This window comes from Chiloscyllium punctatum, chromosome 39 (assembly GCF_047496795.1).
Source record: "Chiloscyllium punctatum isolate Juve2018m chromosome 39, sChiPun1.3, whole genome shotgun sequence".
Taxonomy (NCBI): Eukaryota; Metazoa; Chordata; class Chondrichthyes; order Orectolobiformes; family Hemiscylliidae; genus Chiloscyllium; species Chiloscyllium punctatum.
The window spans coordinates 38,111,434-38,132,216 of NC_092777.1; the positions used below are offsets into that span (position 1 = coordinate 38,111,434).

General features: G+C 39.6%; 1 protein-coding gene across 2 annotated transcripts in view; it reads left to right on the plus strand.

The window, feature by feature from the left end:
• LOC140463960 (netrin-1) overlaps positions 1-20,783 on the plus strand; it is a 211,707-nt gene that overhangs the window by 165,979 nt on the left and 24,945 nt on the right. The window lies entirely within an intron of this gene.

Consider the following 20,783-nt stretch of genomic DNA (forward strand, 5'->3'; position numbering starts at 1 on the left):
GAACCCAGAAGAGGAAACACTGCTTCTTCCATTCAGAATCCAATACATATTTGTATAATAATTGACTCATTGTTTATGAATTTAATTCTTATACATTTTCTTCCTCCATCTAATGATCAGCTTAAATTTCCAAGGAAAGCAAACCAGTTAGGAGTATGTCTTATTATTTCATATTTTCCATGTTAAACATATTCCCATTCACATGATAATTATGGATGAGAAAAGCTGTATCTTATTTCATTTTTCAGAGATGCCTTAAAATAAGCCACTTCAGCACTGAAGCATTTCCTAGAAGATTCCAGGGCTTTCACCTCTATTATTTGCCCTGGAAATTTATTCCAGGTTTAAATCATTTTCTCTAGAGAAGATTTTTCCAGTATGTACCCTAATTATATTTTCTAGTTTAAATCTAAAATGGCTCCCACAGTTTATTTTAAAATAGATTCTACACTTCATCTGACCATAGCTATTGTCTCACCTGATAATGCACACATATACATTTTGTAATACAGTATACATCCTAGGTCAGAAGTGGTAACCTTGGTAAGAATGTCAAGGTCAATGACAAAATACCAACTGCTGTTTAGCTAAAATCCCTGTCTTGTGGTAATTGATACTGCCTTTCTGTGAACATGTGAACATGAAAGTCTATGCATAATTCAGTTTGTTATCCTTTTAAGTGTACAACCTGTTAAACGCCCATCTCCTCACTATATTGTATTAAATGTATATCCATGTCACATCTGCCCTCAGATGTATATTTCTATTTAAGCACTTAATTCTGTTTTTAAAAAGGCCACGTGCTTCTCTAATTATGTTTGCAAGCCTGCTGTCAGCTTAAATACATATATGTTTGTCATTTGTTCTTTACCACACCATTATTTTTCTATTTACAAACTGTAACCTAAACTTTTAAGTTTTTGTCAATATTTCTGATCTAAACAATGTACAAATACTTCAACCAATTTCAGTATAATGCAGCAACAAGCTACAGATGTACTTCTTTTAAAAATGTATCATGGTCTAGTGTGCCAAAGGTGGTGGGAAATGAGTTACTAAGTTAACAGAAATGTTTTGAATTGCTTCACATCTCTTTAGGCTGCTCTTTGTTAAGCTTTTGAGTGGTGTGTTCCCCTACACGGAAAAACTGATTACCCTATCCATGCCATCCCAATTCTGCATGCCTTCTCCCACCACACCATGCATCAGCCAAAGAATTCAGTCACATTATTGGCCTCAACAATATGGCCTGAAGCAAGCATTTAGAGATCGATAGAGCAGAAAAAGTTACATAGATATGCTAAAAAATAAGTATCCAAGTTCTATACACTATGCTTTACTAACAATTACAAGTAATGTGACTATTAAACGTTTCAAAAATCATTAGTCAACAAATCCTTAGAGGAAAAATAACTGAATGAGTATCCCTTTTATCATGTAACTCATTTCTTGGATTTTTGACATCTTGCATTCAAGCTTTGTGTGATAACCCTTTGGGATCATTTAGAGTGTTAGTGCTGTGCTGACAGATAAGCAGCCAACAGTACAAAATTATCCACTCTTATCAGTCACAGTTGCTATGCATGACAGATAAAATTTATAGTGCTGGTTCCAGCATGAAATTTAATCAGCAGATGCTGGATTATTGATGGATGGTTATTAAGAAATTAAACAGATTTTTAGAATTATTATTATGATTATGTCAACAGGCAACGCATGAGCCAGTTTCTCCTTCTGAAAGCTGACACAGACAGGATTGATTATGTTGTTTGAAAAACTTTATTGTGACGAGTTTCTGAAAAACATAATTTCACATTCTAATGAGCTTTTATGCTTCAACTATGTGTCCAAGCATTTAAAATATGTGGAGTTAATCTTATAAAGAACTGAGAAATTTGATGGATCCCACAAGCACTTCTTAAAGCAGATTTGATACAGCACAGGACTTCGTATGAAGTTAAAAACTTAAATGTTCTCAGACTGCACCGATTTGGGGGGGGGGCGGGGGGGGCTAAATTTTTTTGAATTGATTCCAGCTTTGAAGTAATATGGCGACTTCAACATCATAATAGTTACATTGTAAATGCTCACTTAATGCTGTCAGATTTTGAATTGTCACATTAAGGATACTTCATGAATCAACTGAAAGATATATTCTAATATATATATATTCCAAAGTCATTAAGTTTGTCCAGTGAATATTTCAGGAGGATTAATAATATTTAATGTTCAGTCTATGTTGTGATAAATGATCCCACTTGAGGCAGTGAAAGGAATGATCACTACATCTGGTTTTTGAGACCTTGCTTCAGTATTAACCAATATCTAGATCCTTACTGGAAGTGCATGGCTGTAAGGTTTGGTTGAGGGAAGGGTTCGATCAGATAAGGGCAGTAGCTCTATTCAAACAGTTTGTGCATATTCATGACCAAGGCTGACATATTAATGTATGCCTCTTGTAGTGATTGTAATAAGGTCAGCCAGGTGGACTCATAGAATAGGAGTTCCCTGGTTGGACCAGATTAACAGGCCCAATCAGGGACCCCTGGCTGACAGATAAAAAGAGAAGTGTCAGAGATTCTGACACTTGGAGAGCTGGCTCAGAGGGAGCTGGACCAGTGTCAGGGACTTTCCACTTATAAACAAAGGGTGATTTGGTGAAGGGATACCAGCCTCTATGGAGTTGCTTCACCAGTCAGACAAGGTAACAGAAGATACGTAGCACCTTTAAAGTTATATCTAAGGAATTAAATGGCTTCAGAGAGGAGATTAGGAAAATTGACCAGGTCAACAAATACCATAAAAAAAAGTTCTTAGGACTAAAGTGATCAAGGACATCGGCAGAAAGTATGGAGTTGGATTATCAGCCATAAACCTATTGAATGGTGAAAAAGGCTTGAAGGGCCGAATGACCTACTCCTGCTCTTATTTTTGATGTTCCTTTCTTTCTAAATAAAAATGTCATTAATTTCCTTCCCTCCACTTCCCTGAGATGGCACTTGTTGTCCTCCAGTACTTTGCTTACATGGCCACCAATTATATTTCATCAAGGCTACACCAGAGGGAGCATCCCATCATTCATCCTTTCTCAACTGCCTCAGTAGTGCACTGCAAATGGGGAATTTGTAGAATAGTCTTTAGCCAGAATTTAAAGTCCTTGGAAAAAGTTGCAGAAGGGTTGCAAGGAAGAACTATTAAACAGAGTGAGGGTTAATAACCTGGAACTCACTGTCCACAAGGGTGGTGGAAGTGAGGACAGTGAATGATTTCAAATGGCAATTGGACAGGCCAATGAGGGAACAAAATGTCCATGGCTATGAGGATAGCACGAGAGAATGGATTAGATTGCATTACTTTACAGAAGACAGGACTCATTGAGCTGCATGGCCTATTCCTGTCTCCACAGCTTTCTAAGAACTCTGGCCAACTTTCCCCAATGCTGACCAAAGGCATTTAAGATCAATTGCAGCACATTGACCAAATCTCCAGCTGCAATGTGCAGAAACAGCATTGTCTGCAGATCAAACCTGGCACTGGTGTATGCGGTTCAGCTGGTCACAAGTTAAATCCAATCAGCAATCAAGGGTGCCCACAATTTTCAACATGTTTTTCAAATGCTTAACTTGCAAATGGAAAGAAAGTTGCTTCAAATGCTGAAAATCCCTCAGTTGGAGACATTGCTTATATCATGTCACAGTATTTCTGTCTGTTTAATGTGTGTCGCCATTTATCAGCTGCAATTCCCTCCTTAGATGACTGCAGCAATTATGTTGGACTCCAAAATGATGTGCAGCTCCCTCAGCAACAGTTCCTCCAAACCAATATATTTGTACTGATACAAGTTATGTCAATTCTATTCATTTAATATTCATTCAGCAAAATTAAGAACTAAGCAAAAATAAAGACCATATTTTCAAATTAGCTTCAGATGGAATTGATGGTGAATGAATATTACTTAAAACATAATAGGTAACACTGTAAAATTAAAGCAGCTGTCACAAGAATCAATGACTTTGAACATGTTTTGTTTAGAAACTTCATCGACATTTACTGCTGCACAGAATCATAGAACTGAACAGCACATTGGTCTCCTATGCTAATGCCCATTAGGGTTGCAAACTTTGGATCAAATGATTATGTGCATTCGCAGTGTGGAATCAAACTTATCAACTTTTCTGCATCTTACATATAACTTGCACTTCGTCTCAGTGGCTCAATTATTTCCATGGGCACATTTCTTAAGATTAGATATCGCTTATATAAAATTGCCTCTGTGGTTTGAAAGCATAGCTGGTGCTCTTCAGAGAGGCAGTTAAGGAGTGTTGTACTGAACCACTCTGTTATTTGGTTTATGCCAATAGACACGGGAAGAATTCCTTCATGCACTATTTGTAACAACTGATAAAAGTCTGCTCATAATGAAACTGTTTTCAATTTGGCCATAATTAGTGAACAGAGGAACTCATTCCTCCAAATTTCCTCTTTGAAAGGTTGTTTGATTCTGTAACAGTTCATGGGGCCATGCATTCTTTTATTTACCACAGTTACAGATTGTTATGCACCATGTGATGTTTTCAAAGTACAAGTTTTGATGTAACTCAGCTCACATCAGATCTAGAATCAGTAAATTATTGCTCTGCATGTAACCAACACTGTTTCATGGAGGTGTATCACAACGACACCAAAGTAGGCCATAATTTGCTCAATGTTCCCAAATACTTGATCATTAGCCAAATGTACAGCATTGTAGTTTGGAACCAGTTTTAATACCCACGAACAAGTGGAGTGAATACAGAATTTGACCATAAAGTTAATATGGATTCACATTGCCAAGTGGACTGCAATCCCTTCTTTTTTGCCAGGTCACTACATTGTGTGAGGCCCTGCTCATGACAAAGGTCACATCATTTTTATGTGTAGGGAACAAGAGGGCCTGCTTGGTTTTGTGTGGTAGAGGAAAACCACTTGCTGGTCTAACAAGAGGTGGCTCTTGGGAGACTTTAGCAACTAATTACAGGATACATTGATATGATAGACTTGTTACAGAGACTTTGAGGAGGACCAGATGCTAGCTGCCACTCCTTCAAGATCCTAAGCTGTTCTGTACACAAATCCACAAGACATCATCATCATCATGTGACATTTAAGGATGGGTGCAAAATGATGCCCATGATACTACACCACACAAATGAATTTTGAAAAGTGTGATTTAGAAATACTGTCCTGTCTGCTGTCTTATATCATTAAGAAGCAGTTGTCGTTGAGGTGGGGTCAATAGAGTAGCTTTTTGTCATTTCTACCATATACAACTGATACAGTAAAAACGAGACAGCATTCCTCCAGTACCGAGGATGGTACATGGACAGCACAAACTACACAATCATACATGGCATAACGTGTATAAGAAGTGCAAAACATGCATGTACAGTGTAACAGAAGAATAATAAATAATAGACATTTTTCTAGCAGCAATTCAAAGTCATACAAAGAATTCCAGATAGGAAAGATCCGATCATACTGTGTTAAGGAGCCTGATGGCTTGGGATAAGAAACTGTTGCACAGTCTGGCTGACAGAGACCAAATGTTCTGGCATCTTCTGCCAGATGGCACAGGAGGGAAAAGAGTTTGAGTGAGGGGTGTGTGGAGTCTTCCACAATGCTCTTAGCCTTTCAGATGCAGCAGGTGGAGTAAATATCTGTAATGGAGGGGAGAGAGACCCCAATGATCCTCTCAGGTGTTCTCATTAACTGTTGGAGGGTCTTATGATCCAAGATGGTGCAATTCCCAAACCAGGCAGTGATGCAGCAACTCAGGGTACTCTCAATGAACCTGCTGTAGAATGTGGTGAGTATTGGGGGGAGGTGGGGGGCTTTCCTCAGCCTGTGCAGAAAGTAGAGATGCTGCTGAGCTTTCTTGGCTATGGAACTGGTGTTGGAGGGTCCAGGTGAGATTCTCTGCCAAGCGTACACCAAGAAATTTGTTGTTCTTCACGATTTCCACCGATGTCCAGTGGAGAGTGGTCACTCCATGCCCTCCTGAAGTCAACAACCATCTCTTTCAGCTTGTCCACATTCAGAGATTGGGGCAGAGCCAAAAACCTGTCAGTCAGCCGTTGCACCTCCTCTCTATATGCTAACTCGCCGGTCGTGCTGATGAGATCTGCTACAGTCGTATTGTCAGTGAACTTGATGATGTAATTCGACCTGTGCATCACTGTACAGTTGTGTGTCAGCAGGGTGAACAGCGGTGGATGGTGTATACAGGTGTCTTCATATTAAAGTGAGGGCAAGTAAGTTTTTTTGGAGTATAACATTTGATATTAATGGGGTCCCAACTACTTTAAAAAAAGAAACTTAAGGTTTTCATATTTTTTTCTTGTAAAGTGTTTATATCATATGATTCTTTTGAATGAATTTTCTGAAAATTATGGTATGATTTTAGAACAGGAAAAGGTTACAGTTTACAGCAGGACTTGCCAAGGACACAATAGTTAACAAAGATTCTAACACACTCAAGGAGGATGACCAATTGGTTTCATAAATTTTAACCAACAATAATGATGGAGCAGATGGCATCCATTAACTGATTATTAATGCATACCAGTAGCAGTCTGTGATCAGGACCAGTTCAATTACACAACCCGGAATGTCTATAAATGGCCATCGAACAAAACAACAGCCTGAGATGGCATCTGACAATCATCCCTGCCAACATTCTTTTTGAGATTTTAAAGCAACTGTATAAGTTTCAGCCGTATGTTCCTGTAAAAACAGATTCGTAGCAGTTATTAAATCAGATATTTCAGGAATTCTTATACACTGGATCCTTCGAGCTTGCATTAGCTATTGAAGTTCCTTTTGGGTGAAATCACACTTTACAATCTTACTGCACAAATACTGAATGCATTGGGTTTGAAACTTGTTTCTTTGTTTATTTTAAGTGCGGGCATCACCTATTTATTACAAGTGATAGAACATACAACAGAGAACATAGAACAATACAGTGTAGAACAGGCCCTTTGGCCCTCGATGTTGCACTGACCTGTGAAGTAACCTATCCCATTTTCATCTGTATGCTTATACAAGGATTGTTTAAATTTCCCTAATGTGGCTGAGTTAACTACATTGGCAGGCAGGGCATTCCACACCCTTACCAATTTCCGAATAAATAACCTGCCTTGAACATCTGTCTTATTATCACCCCTCAATTTGTAGCTATGCCCCCTTGTACAAGCTGAGATCATCATCCTATGAAAAAGACTTTCACTGTCTACCTGATCTAATCCTCTGATCATCTTGTATGTCTCTATTAAATCCCCTTTTAGCCTTCTTCTCTCCAATGAGAACAGACCCAAGTCCCTCAACCTTTCCTCATAAGACCTTCCCTCCAGATCAGGCAACATCCTCTGCACCTTTTCCAATGCTTCCATATCCTTCCTGTAATGGGGTGACCAGAACTGTGCACAATATTCCAAGTAACGCGGCACTAACGTTTTGTACAGTTGCAGCATGACATTACGACGCCAGAACTCAGTCCCTCGACCAATAAAACCTAACACACCGTATGCCTTCTTAACAGCACTATCAACCTGGGTGGCAACTTTCAGGGAACTACAGAACATCTGTCTTAGAATTGCGTGCAAAGCAACTTTGTGTCAAGGCATTCAGTGTTAGTATAGAAACCCCACTGATCACATCCCATTTTAGGTTAGGAAGAAATGCTCAGGAATATTCAGCTAGAACATCATTGAATTTATTTCGAATATCTTGTCCCATCACTATTTTAAAATATTTGGAAGAGGAAGGCTAAAGGCTATGTGGTTGAAGGGTTATCTGTGAGAATGTCAGTTCAATTAGCTAACGTTTACAACTCCAAGTAAGCATTGTTGCTTCAACTTCACTTTAACCTCCTCATTACATTACAAACTCTTCTGAGAAATGCTGCAAATTATCTATTGGAATTGTTAATTGTTCAAGTCTTGCAGTCATCATCTGGTTAATGGAGGTCATACTAAAGGAGCTTTGTGTTTGCCATTTTCCCCGGTCTATTAAAACACAAATGTGCTGTTATGAACATTAGATTGATGTGAAACATTGTGACATCACCAATAAACATCAACATGTCTGTGTATAGCTGGAATCTGCTGAGGTTACTAATGTACATTGAAAGAACTCCACAGAGGCTGGTATCCTGTCACCAAGTCACCTTTTATTTATACATGGAAAGTCTTTAACACTGATCCAGCTCTGTGTGAACAGAATGTATGACACTTCTGTTCATATCTGTCAGCTAAGGCTCCCTGATTGAACCAGATTAACAGTCCCAATCAGGGAACTCATATTCAATGAGGTCCACCTGAATGGCCTTGTTATAATCACTACATCCTCCCCCTCTGAGTCTGAAAACATAGGCCAGTTCTTTTTTATGGAGCTCCTCCTGGGCGTTTTAGCACTGGGTCAGGTTCCTCTGACTCTGCCACCTGAAAAGGAGAATGAATTTCTTCTGAGATGCTCTGGGCAGAAGAAACAAGCTACTGTGTGTTATGCACTGCCTAACAAAGAGGCAAAGGTATTGAGGCAGCGACATTCACTGTGTCCATTTCAGATTCTGAGATATCCTCAATACCTAATGGAGAGGGAGAACCCAGGAGTTCCAGAACAGTCAGAAATGTTTGCACCTCTCTGGTCCATGTGCTTATTCAGGACCATCGCACCAATCCAAACAAACAGTATACGTCAATGGACCTGACCTCGTGTTGACAATGACTCTCACCCGTGCTGGGCCATTCCTGTGGTTGCTACACCAAACTTCATCCCCTGAAGTAAAATCTCTCTCGCTTAGTAGAGTTTGTGTGTCCAGCATTGTTATACCTGATGCCATTTCATGGTTGCCCCACCCACCCCCAGCTCCGGGAATGTCAGATATGACCTGGTGCAGAGTCTTCTCCCCATTACCAACTCTGCTAGAGCTATTCTTGTAGTTGTATGAGGGGTGGTCCTATAATCAAGTAGGAACTGGAACAGTTTGGTATCTAGGGAAGCTGAAGGTTGTTTCTTTAAACCTGCCTTCAAAGTTTGGACTGCACTTTCTGCCAGACCATTGGATGATAAATGGCAAAGGAGCTGACGTTATAAGGTGAATACCATTTGAGATTGCAGCTGCGAAAAGCAGTTTACTGTTTGCTTAAATCCCCACAAAGGCAAACTGACTCATCGGGCTTCACAATTGGTACGACTGGTGCTGCCCATTCTGCAGATTGGACTGGTTTGAGGATTCCTTCATTTTCCAGCCTCCTGATTTCTGTCTCTCCTTTTGCCCATAAAGCAAACAGTACTTGGCAAATCTTACAGAATCGTAGAATTGCCTTGTCGTCAACATGCAAGGTGGCCGTGGCTCCTTTGAGAGTCCCTAGAACTTCCTGAATCTACTTCTGGTATGTAATTAGGACTTCACTCAGGCAGCCATTTTCTCATCAAAAAATGTTCAGCCAATCTAGGTGAATCTCTTACAAGCAATTTCACCCATCAAGTTTGGGCCCGAGCCTTTTACCACAATCAGTGGTAACTGAACCAGCTGCTTCTTACAAGAGACCGGAACTGATGTTGTTTCCTTAATCCATAAACAATCTTCAGCATAGGTTCTCAGTCAAGCTGAGGTCTTGTGAAAACTTAAGGATTCGAGTTCAGAGCGAATTTTGTTAAACACTGGTTCTGCAGTCACTGAAATGGCCACACGAGTAATGACTGCCTGTGGAACTGGGTGACTATTTAAACAGGCATTTATTTTGATTGGTTCTGATCTGGTTCCAAACCAGATGTCGGTGGACTTTCCAGGTTGTGCACTCTCCTGAATACTCAAATTTAGGTATCTTACTCAATTTAGTGGGACTTTTTTGCTGAATTAAGTCTGAATACCAGCAGCAACCACAATGGCTTGCAGGCCCAAATCCTGAAGAACATTTTCACCATTTGGCCAAGGCTTGGCTTTGTTTTGGGGTTTTGCTGTGGGCTGACCTAGAGTCTCTCTGTTCAGGTTATGCAATTGCCTTCACTCAAGTGGTGTTCCCGAAGCTGGACTGGCAAGGGTGTCCACTCCAATCGGAATATCCTGCAACTGCTATGCTCCACTTGCCGCATTTTCCAAAGATAAAGGCCACACCGGTAATAAGTGTGGAGAGCATTAAGTTCCTCAGAGTGACAATAACTGACAACCTGTTCTGGACTTCTCACATAGATGTGACAGTCAAGAAGGTACAACAATGCTTCTTCTTCCTCACGCAGCTCGTGGACATGCCGAAATCCCTAAGGACTCTCACCAACTACAGATACACCATTGAAAGCATACTGTTCAGGTGCATAATGGCCTGATATAGTAACTGCTCTGCCCAAAACCATAAGAAACTACAGAAGATTGTGTGCACAGCCCAGATTATCACAGAAGCCAACCTTCCATCCATGGACTTCACCTACATGGCTCACTGCCGTGGAAAGGCTGCCAACATCATCAAAGACCCTTCACACCCCAATAATGCTCACCTACACCCTCTTCAGTCAGGCAGAAGATACAGAAGCTTGCATACACACACACACACACACACACACACACACACACACACACACACACACACACACACACACACACTAGCAGTTTCAGGGAGAGCTTCTTCCCTGCTGTTATTAGACTGATGAATGGGCTCTCTAGACTCAAATAATCCTGATCTCATTAATCCTGATAGGCCTTGTGCACACCCTGTGCACTGTAACCTGTACGCCTCTGTCTAAGTCTTTTTGATCTGTACATCCTTGCTTACTATGATCTGCCTGTACTGCTCATAAACAAAGCTTTTGACTGTACTTTGGTACTCAATCAATCAATCAATCATTTGTAGTTTCTGTTTGATGTCCCATTGGACTTGAGCTAGTAGGCACCTTTGCCTGGTTACATCATTAATTCCACATACCAAATTGTCTCCCAGCATCTCATGAAGGGTTAAACAAAGTCATATGTCTCTGCCAGTCAGCTTAACACAGTCAACAACTTTGATAAGGATTTCCCTGGTTCTCGAATTGCTAAATAAAACCGAGAGCATCTCAGAATTAGAGGAGGCTTGAAGTTGTAATATTCTTTAACTAAACCCATTAACTCTTGAAAGATTTGAGTTTTTTGTGCTTCAAGGAAAGCACGTCTCCTCATAACCAAAAATGTTGCGGGTCCACAAACTGTCAGGAGAATTACTCATTGCTTTTCATCTGCCCCAATGTCATTTGGGCAGAAAAAGTAGTGCTTTCTTTCCACATACTAGATCCAGTCTTCAACAGCAGGATTGAATAAGACAAGCTTCCCAAATAACAGCATGATGCCAAAAATGCTTACCCCAACTCAAAGATGATTGTTGCAAGCAAATTTCTTCAGGTGTTTGCTTTTCTCTCATTGCCACTGAAATAAGTCCACAGAGGCCGATATCCCGACACCAAGGCAGCTTTTATTTACACTTGGAGAGTCCTTGACACTGATCCAGCTCCTTCAGAGCCAGTTCTCAGAGAGAACGGAATCTCTGACACTCCTATTTATATCCGTCAGCCAGGGCTCCCTGATTGGACCAGGTTAGCAGCTCTAATCAGGGAACTCATATTCTATGAGGTCCACCTGACTGACCTCATTACAATCACTACACAAATAATCTTGGAGGTTACAGATTGTAATTTATGACTAGACTTTACATCTGAGCAGTGAAGCATAGAGCTGTGATTGAAATTGGCCTCTTCAGATCCCTTGATAATTTTGCAAGTTTATCCAATGTGTAGCTGGACTGTGCAGACCAGGTTTCATTCCCCAGTTGAACATGCCCTTTCAGTCCAATAGTCTGTAAACAATCACTGAATGAGGAACAGTCACTTGAGTAAATCACCAGAAAGTGACAGAGTGAGAATGACACAGAATATACCCCTGCAAGGAGTCAATGCCATCAGCACAGGAAATTGGGGGATTAGGAAATAAAATAACCCCTTGAAATGACATTCAAATGGTTTATCCAGCTTTTACAAAAGTAGAAATTAAATGTTATAACTATTAGTCTAAGTTTTCCAATCATAAAGCTGACAGCAGCCCATTCATTTTAATGGGTTATCGTTGGCAATATGATTGGAAAAACTAGGTTATAGCTTTCTTTGCCTCACACCCAAGGGAGAAGTGCACATCAATATAGAAGTTCACATTCAAATAATTCTTTGCTCTTGAGAATCCAGTTGTATGCAATTTCCTTGAAATTGGCAAATGCATCTCCTCTCATACTTCCATATATAAATAACTTGTTTTTTTTTGAAATTATATTCCTATTCTAGTAAGGCAAATTCTGAAGTGAACTATTCCAAGATAACTCTAATGGGCTACCATTAAACAAGCTGGCACATAGTGCTTGGTAACTGATGATATAAAATAATTATGTGTGAGATGACCATGTTGGATTGTTTTGATATGGTTATATAGTGATTCACTGCAGTTTGGAGCATACATACATAATTTAGTATTAATGTTATACTGAAAACACAATCATAAATCTTAATTGTACTACATGTCCCATAGACAGGTATATTCGAGGAAATGCAGTATTGCCACTCCCATCCCCCACATAGATACTTCTGGCATTGGAACTGTTAAGTATTAACATATGCATTTGCAAGATACAGTGCAGCAGGAAACCTTCAAGAGTATTTCAAGGTGAATGGCAATAGAGTGAGTGGGTACGAGTTTCAGGCAATTGATGCAAGACTTTTGGAGCAGTTCCAAAGAAATAAAATTGAAGAGCTTTTCAAGGCCAAGGCATTTGCAAATGTTCATTAATTTTAATATCTGTATGAGATACTTCATTTTCCATTTTTAAAAATATATTTTTAATGGGTAACAAGGTCTTGAAATTGTGCTAACATTTGTTAAGAATCAGCTCTAACTATAGGGCATTAGAGAACAACTTTGCCGTTTGACCACCCTTATTATTTAGTCTGTACTTAAATGCATCTCTTAGATTTTATTCAGGAATGTAGTGAATGTAAACTAAACTGACGTATAGCTTCCAGTGGATTGTTGCTGGCTCCAATCCGCTATCCATTGTGAAAAATGACAATGACTAGTTTCACTTCTGTATACTGCCTTCCTCAGAAATATTAAATATAACGCTGTAATCACATAGAAATCAGCATTCTCTGTTTGCCTGCTGAGGTTTGGTACAGATGCTGATCCCACTGGTAGTTTAAAAGGAGCTGAAAACACTTCAGTTGTCTGGATGACAAGAAGATTACAGTATACCATTATTAGATGCAAGACAATTTGTGCTAAAGAAATAATATTTTCAGATGCAGAAATTAACAAGGAGCTGTAGAAGAGATTTGATGCTCCAGACAACAATTAATAGAAAAAAAAAGTGACAATAAAAGATAACAGGATGTTCAGTACACTCTCACACAGAGTTTGATGAATGATTGGGAATTAATCAGCTGGTAAAAATTTCATGTTTGTTTGCATGGTTTTGAGGTTATAGAAGTGAACTCTTTCCATCGTAGAAACCCAGGATTAGCATTAAACATCCTTGGAATTGGGGACAACAATAGAGAGTTGGTGATCACTCAGGGTGGGAAGAGTTGAAGGAGCTCCATAATTGTGAGTGGAACCAGTGATTACAAGGGGTGGTGTCAATTGTGAAGGGCTCAATGATCTTGTTTGATGATTATCAGGTCTGTGATCAAAGGAAAGGTATCAGTGATCACAGCGGTGAGGCCAAACTGCAGAGTAGTCAGGGATCATCAGTGAGGTCCAATCTGGGAAGGGAAACAGTTTAACTCAAGGATGGGGGCCTGGAAAAGGATTTATCTCTTCCAACAACAGTCATTACCACCTTTAGATGTTGAGAGAGAAATACCGAGGCCTGTGCAACCACCTCTTGTCAGCTGTCTGGGAGCCTGCCCCTTTTCCCCACTCTCTTAAAATTTGAAGTGGTGAGTTTGAGATAGATGGGTTACATTTTGAGTTTTATATATGTCTATGTACCACTTGATCAAAATCCCTCCCTTTTAGGAGTTTAAAATTCCCCTCTCTGTAGCAATTTGGAAATCAGTTCTTGAACCGAAATAAACTAGTTCAATTCAATATCTGAGTTAAATTATGGTCATTTCTTTCATACTGGTTGTGCTATCATTGTGGGTTAAGCGGGTTTCGAATCCTTGACAGATAATTATATTCATATCAGAATGATGATCCAACATGGCTCCTGCAATTTATTTGTCACCAGCTGATTACTGCCAAATTTTATTCCCCGAGCAATCTTATGAAACTACAGTGGACAGTTTAAATGACCACACAGCATGGAGCCCAGATGGATTTCATAAGTTCATATATCTCGATTAAACTATTTTTGGTTTAAAGATAGCATCATTCTTACAGTTTGAAAAGATTAGCAACCTTATTTAAATGAGGTCTTGAACTAAAGTTAAAAAAGAGTTTTAAAATTGGCAGTAACTAATTTATGTAGAAGCATGACGTGAGGTAAGAATGACTGCCCATGAAATCAAGGCAGCATATTCTGGGTGTTATCATTGATCAGAAACTGAAATGAACTAGCCATATAAATTGTGTGGCTACTAGACAGGTCAGAGGATAGGAAACCTGCAATGAGTAACTCAGCTCCTGACCCCCTAAAGCCTGTCCACCATCTACAAAGCACACATTAGGAGTATGAAGGAATATTCCCCACTTGCCTGGATGAGTGCAGCTCTAACAAAACTCAAGAAACTTGACACCAATCAGAAAATAAACAACCCGCTTGATTGGCATCACATCCACAAACACTTGCTCCCTCTCCCACTAGTGCTCAGTAGCAGCAGTGTGTACCAGCTACAAGATACACTAAATAAATTCACAAAGGCTCCTTAGCCAGCATCTTCCAAACTACACATGTACCATCTAGAAGAATAAAGGAAGCAGATACATTGGAATACCACCACCTATAAGTTCCCTTCTACTTACTATCCTGACTTGCCATTTCTTCAATGTCGCTAAGTTAAAATCCTGTGACTCCCTTACAAACATACCTACACTAAATGGGCTGTATCAGTTCAAGAAGGCAGCCCACTGTTACCTTCCCAAGGACAACTAGGAATGGGCAATAAATGCTGGCCCAGCCAGGAACACCCACATCGCATGAGTGAATTTGATAAAAGCAAACCATACAGAATGTTAAAGCACCTTTAAGGGTTTCCACTACTGCAAAAAATGATTGTTTTAAAAGAATTATACATCTGTGGTATAGGATAAACAGTGGAGAATATAAAGTAAAGGTTGTAATAAAGGTTAAGATGCAGGCTGATATGTCAGAAGGGGACATCATTCATATATGAGCAAATGCTTACAAATCTTTGGAGAAAATGTTTTACTTGTAACTAAATTTGCACTGAGTAGCTTTTATACAATGAAACAAATTCTTGAAATCTCCCAAGTAAAACTCATTCTGGATATACTTAGAGAAACATTGCTTTCCCATGTGAAAAGTTAAAAGTGTTCCTCAGAATCGTGATAATTATTACAAATTATCCTTGGGATGTGGATGCCTGCAGATAACTGTGTACATCTGCAGTAAATAAGACCACAGTCTCTAAAACCCACATTTCACAGAGATCAGACTTTGCTGATAATTTTGATTCAATTAGTGTATCAACTTAAATGGCAACACTGGATGTATTGTGTCTGTGTCAAATGATATTCTTGAAATGAACAGCAGCCCATTACCATCGGACCTCATTACTTCAACGTTCACCCGAGAATCACAAGACCAGCTGTAATACTGACTGAAAAAAAAATGGGAATTGGGAATCTTTCCAAAGTTTAAAAATATATGGCCATTGATAATTTTCTGTACGTGCTACATATATTCTGTACAAGAGGTAGACAAGTTCTATGTTTGCAGTGCAAAGTATCTTGCAATTTAAAACATGGTGACTGAAAATCTACAATTTAAGGCACATTTTAAAAAGAAATTCTGGTAGCCCACTACTACCGAACAATGTCTCTGACAATTCACAGAAATTTGCAATATTTTGCAACGTTCTTTACAGATTCAAGTAAATGCATCTCGAAGTGCCGTACATAATCGTTTAAAACTGTCACAAAGTCTATGAAAGACCATAATTGATTAGATAAGATCCAAACCAAGCCTCGCCGATGATTGGTATCACCACAAGGAACTAAGCATCCGGCAGAATTTCAGTGAAAACTGTGACTCATTTGATTTTCTGCCTCCTCAGGGGGTATTGCTGATATGTGAATTTGTCACATGGCTATACAAGGGCTCCTGCTGCTCACTTTAACAGCTGCCCTCAATTACAAATTACAGGCAATTTCCTCCAATCAGCACAGCTAGGTTTTGACTGCCATGGCTTAAACTAATCCACTTTGCTTGTGATCATCGGGAGGGCTTTTTGGATTACAGTGAAAGCTTTTCTGCCAATAAACTGGGTTGATGTCAATTACAAGAAGTGACTCTCCCCTGCTGGAAGAGGCAAGAGGACAATCTAGTAGCTGCCTCATAGATTACAAATCCATAGAGCTAAAAAATGAGAATCAAATTTTCCCAGTTACAGTCAAAAATCGCACAGGTAGTGCTGAACAGGTTATTTTTAAACCCCCTGCTAGCATCACCAATCTCAGTCAGCTTGGTGGAAGAATGCTAAAACTGATCCATGTGCTTTGCAAAAAATTAAGTCTTGCTGACAGCTTGTATTGCACGATTGCTCACTTTAAGCGAAAGTAGTGTTATAGGTGTAGGGATAAAATGTCTTTCAATATACACCGGGCTGTGGATTTGTTCATAAAAGTTCTCAGCACCAAAGGCAGCTATTTGGCCCATTACACTTCTGTCATGTCTCTGAAATTGCTCCGTACTTTGTTTAATTCCATTGCTCTTTTCTCGTATCACAGAACCTCCATTTTATTTATTGTACTTATGCACACTATTTTAATAGGAGAAAGTGAGGACTGCACACCATTTTAATACCCTTATCTCCAGTTCTTGATCCACTGTAATAATCTTTAAGATGGAATTCTATTCCAATTTGGTGTAGGTTAGCCACTGCTTTGCTCTGTTTTTATAAATGCTATTCACCTCTAGCATCCTCTTAGCTCCTTCAATGTAATTGTTATGGTTGTTTTTATGTGATAGAGACAAACTGTGGGTTACGCCATTTCAGTCACGATTCCTACTTGGAATTGTCTGGCTTCACTCTCTGTATCAAAACATATAAATAACATTTTATATATTTGTTTATAATCGTCTTTATCCAGGATTGCTACAGTGATATGTCTGGATTATATTTCAGTTTCAGTACTCCACTCCCCTCGCCATGCTAACTTGTCCATTTGTTCGGGTGCTTCTTGACTTGCTGTGGATTTTCAGCATTTCCTGTTTTAATTTTTCATGTCTGCAATCTGCAGTTTTTTTCCTTTCCATTTTCTTGTCTAAAGTAATTTAGAATCATTGAATTATAGAATTCTTACGGTGTGGAAGCAGACCATTCAGTCCATCAACTCACCACTGACCCTCCAAAGTCATCCCACCCTGACCCATCGTATTCCTGTAACCCTGCATTTCCAATGGCTAATCCACCTAGCTTGCACATCCCTGGACACTACAGAACAATTTAACACAGCCAATCCACCTAACTTGCACATCTTTGGACTGTGAGAGGAAACCAGAACACTTGATGGTTTGAACACTTGAAGCCCATGCAGGTATGAGGAGAACATACAAACTCTACACAGACAGTTGCCTGAGGCCACAATCTAACCTGGGTCCATAGTACTGTGAGGCAGCAGTAGTAACCACTGAGCCACCTTTATTTGATGAATAACAAAATAGAATCAAACAGCCTGGCCAACAGCTTGGAAAGAGCACCTGAACAACTGAAAAGAATGGTGCTAATATCTACCTTGGGCTCTTTCCCAACCTCTGTTCCCTTACCACCCTGGAGGAAGCTGATTTGGGGAGGTTTGAGTTATATGGCAAGACTGGATAGGCTGGGACTTTTTTCACTGGAGCATAGGAGGTTGAGAGGCGATCTGAAAGAAGTTTATAAAATAATGAGAGGTATAGATAGAGTTAATGGTAGTTGTCCTTTCCCTAGAATGGGAGTGGGAGGGGGGTTCAAGACCAGGGAACATAGTTTTAAAGTGAGAAGAGAGATTTCAAAAAGACATAAGAAGCAAATTTTTTAACAGAGGTTGATCTGTGTGTGGAATGAACCTCCTGAGAAAGTGGTGGATGTGGGTACAACTGCAACATTTAAAAGACACTTGGATAGATACATAAATAAGAAAGGTTTGAAGGGATATGGGCCAGCAGCAATCAGATGAGATTAGTTAAATTTGGGATTATGTTCAGCATGGACTGGCTGGAGCGAAGGGTCTGTTACCATGCTTTATGACTCTATGATCCATCCAGCTTCAAACTCATTCACTTTCACGGACTCCCTCTCACTGTGTTCCAGAAACAATGCCCTGATCCATTTTTCTGAGATCTTTTCTCAGCTTCTCAAACTTTCTTACAAAAAAGTAAAGCTTCCTCAGATTCTCACTGACTTTATCTTGTGTGTAGCTGAATTGTACTAAGAAGGTTCCAGATTTGATCTCCAGTCTGTATTAAGTTAGTTATAACAGACGAGGTGCTGTCAGCAGTAATACAATTAGCCTCAACATCTCTGATTTGCAGAGTTCTTGTTCTTACAGACAATCCAATGACCCTTTCTGGAAGTATGCAGGTTGAATAGAGATATGAGCATATTCAACCATCAAGACTGGCATTCTAGTGCAATACTGAGGCAGCACTGTTGGAGCTGCTCTCAAATTACCATCTCAGGCAGATATGAAATATTAGGAGAAAGTGAGGACTGCAAATGCTAGAGATCAGAATCAAGGGTGATGTTGGAAAAGCACAGCAGGTCAGGCAGCATCCAAGGAGCAGGAGAATCGACATTTTGGGCAGAAGTCCTTCATCAGATATGAAATATTGGATGCCTCTATTTTGAAGGGTTGTTGTAGCCAGTGGCTATCCTTCAATCAAAAACCACAAATATTTGCATATTATCCGAAAAAAAATCCAAATATTATCATATTGCAGATGGTGGCAGCTTGCTGTGCACAAATGATCTGCTTTGCATCCTGTATTACAACAGTTATTACGCTTTTACAAAATAATTCACTGATTGTGTAGTGCTTTCGATGTCTTGTGCTCATGAACGGCACTATTTAGATGCGAGTCTTTCCCATTCAACTATAATGCACTTCATGCAAAGAATGTGCTGAGATCAAAACAGAATGTGCTTAGCATCCTCAAGGCTCTCATTTGAATAATAAATACTTGGCCAAGGTGCCAGTGGGTACTTCTGCAACCATACTCCAGCGGGGAATTATTCACTTTTCCACTGCGCAAATTTTCTAAAAGGAAAGGTCATTGGGATGTTACAACACGTGACAGTGGTTAACCAAGAGGCTAACATTAGCAGAGATAAAGTATTGGAGAAACATAAGGAAGTAAAAACCAAAAAGTCCCCAGAATCTGATGACCTACATCTAGGGCTCTGCCAGAGGTATCTGCCAAGGTAGTGCATGCATTGGTTATCATTTTCCAAAATTCTCTCAATTCTAGAACTGTTAGTAAGTTAGTAAACATTGCATTGCTGTCAAGAAAGGAGAGACAGAAATAACAGCAGTCTACAGACCGGTGAACCTGATATCAGTCATGAAGAAAATGCCATTATCAATAACAGTCTATTATTGGGGAGATGATGGCCTAGTGGTATTATTGCTAGACTATTAATCCAAAGACCCAAATAATGTCCTGGGAATCTGGATTCAAATCTCACCATGGCAGATGATGGAATTTGAATTCAATTAAGAAAAAATCTGGAATTAAGAGTCCACAAACCCATTGCAGATTGTCAGGAAAAGCCCATCTGGTTCACTAATGACCTTAGGGAAGGAAACTGCCCTCCTTATCTGGTCTGGCCAACATGTGACTCCTGGCTTACATGTGACTCCAGACCCACAGCAATGTGGTTGCCTCTTAACTACCCTCTAGGCAATTAGGGATGGGGAATAAATGCTGGCCTAGCTCATTATGCCCTCATCCAAATGAATAAAAAGAATTATGAAAATCCTAAGGATGCACTTTGAATGTTATAGACTGATCAGATGGAATTGATGTTGTTTTTCAAAAGGAAACAATACTTCACAAATATATTAGAGCTTTTTAAGGATATAATTAGTTGGTAAATTTTGGTGCAGTGCCATACTTGTGAACAAGGTAGAGCTCATGGAATAAAAAGGACAATAGAAACATGTATAAAGATTGTTTAAACAATTGGAAAAAAAGAGAGTAGATTTTGTTGGACATTGTTCTTCTTTAGGATAGTGACAAGTATCAGAAAGATGTTGTGAAACTTGGAAGGGTTTAGAAAAGATTTACAAGGATGTTGCCAGGATTGGAGGGTTTGAGCTATAGGAAGAGGCTGAATAGGCTGGGGCTGTTTTCCCTGGTGTGTCAGAGGCTTAAGGGTGACCTTATAGAGGTATATACGGTCATGAGGGGCATAGAATCATAAAATCATACAATCCCTACAGTGTGGAAACAGGCCCTTTGGCTCAACAAGTCCACACGACCCTGCAAAGAATATTCCACCCAAACCCATTCCGTTCTCCCAATTCCTCCACCTCATCTGCTCTACTGCAAGCCTTCATTTTTCTC